We start from the raw sequence: 1,775 nt of genomic DNA on the forward strand, positions 1-1,775 counted from the left end.
AGTGCCCTTGTGTGTGTGTGTGTTTGAGGGGCCCAGCGTCCAGCTCTGTTATTAATAGAGCAGTGTGTCTGATCACATGGAAGTGTGCGTGCGTCCTGCATTCTCAAAGGGTCATCCCATTTCACTTTTATAAATAGAGTTTCTCTGGGGAGATGTTGTGTATCTGTCGTTGTGCACACTGCTGATCAATGAAGGGTTAACTCGCTGAACAATGTGCTGGGAGGAAAATTCATGGCTTTTATGGTTTAAAGGAAGTGATGTTGTGAAAACAAGTTTCTAGGATTAGCACTTATCTATAGTAATAAAAGGCAAATGGTGTGTCCTCAAGTGTTACTGTAAATCAGGGTAGAAAATTAACAAGGGCCTGTGACGAAAATTTCACCAAAGTTAATAAATATTGTCAGAAAAATGAAAGAGGGGAAAACCACCAGCCACAATTAAATTTTAAGATTGAGCTGTCATTCATTGTTTATAATTTGTTTTTAGATTACAAAATACAAATGTTAAATTCAGAATACTTCAAGACAGTGTTCAAAAGAAGAAATACTGAAGAATGTTGGAAACTTGTAACCCTTGGCATATATATTATTTATTTTGTCATGTTTCCAACATTCTTCAAAATATGTTATTTTGCGTTTATCAGAGTAAAAAACTCAAACTTGATTGGAAATAGTCATGGGAGAGTAAATGATGATAGGATTTTCATTTTTGGGGTGAACTATTCCTTTAAGAAATCAATATTGGTTCAGAATATTGCTCATTTTCAATCATAAATCAAAAACAATTCTGCAAAAAATAACCAAGAAAATATTATATTTTTGAAACATTTATAAAATACACCCACCGGCCACTTTATTAGGTACACCTTACTAGTATCTGGTTGTACCACCTTTAGCATTCAAAACTGCTTTAATCCTTCTTGGCATAGATTCAACAAGATATTGGAAATATTCCTCAGAGATTTTGATCCCTTTTGACATAATAGCACCACACCGGCAGCACACCCATGATGTGAATCTCCCGTTCCACCAAATCCCATAGGTGCTCTATTGGATTGAGATCTGGTGACTTGTGAAGGCCATTTGAGTACATTGAACTTCTTTGTCATGTTCAAGAAACCAGTCTGAAATGATTCGCGCTTTATGACAGGGCACGTTACCCTGCTGGAAGTAGCCATTAGAAGATGGATACACTGTGGTCATAAAGGGATGGACATGGACAGTAAGCTGTGGCATTGATCCGATGCTCAATTGGTAGTAATGGGCCAAAAGTTTCCCAAGAAAATATCCTCTATACCATTAAACTATCATCACTAGCCTGAAACATTGATACAAGACAGGGCGGGTCCATGCTTTTACGTTGTTGATGCAAAATTCTGATCCTTCCATCCGAGTACTGCATCAGAAATTGAGACTCATCGGACCAGGCAAGTTTTTTCCAGTCTTCTATTGTACAATTTTGGTGAGACTGTGTGAATTGTAGCCTCAGTTGCCTGTTCTTAGCTGACAAGAGTGGCACCCGGTGTGGTCTTCTGCTGCTGTAGCCCATCCGCCTCAAGGTTGCATGTGTTTTGCGTTCAGAGTCGCTCTTCTGCATACCTCAGTTGTAACGAGTGCTTATTTGAGTTGCTGTTGCCTTTCTATTAGCTGGAACCAGTCCGGCCATTCTCCTCTGACCTCTGGCATCAACTAGGCACTTGCGCCCACAGAACTGCCGCTCACTGAATATTTTCTTTTTCAGACCATTCTCTGTAAACCCTACAGATGTTTGTGCGG

This window comes from Danio rerio, chromosome 6 (assembly GCF_049306965.1).
Source record: "Danio rerio strain Tuebingen ecotype United States chromosome 6, GRCz12tu, whole genome shotgun sequence".
NCBI classification, from domain to species: domain Eukaryota; kingdom Metazoa; phylum Chordata; class Actinopteri; order Cypriniformes; family Danionidae; genus Danio; species Danio rerio.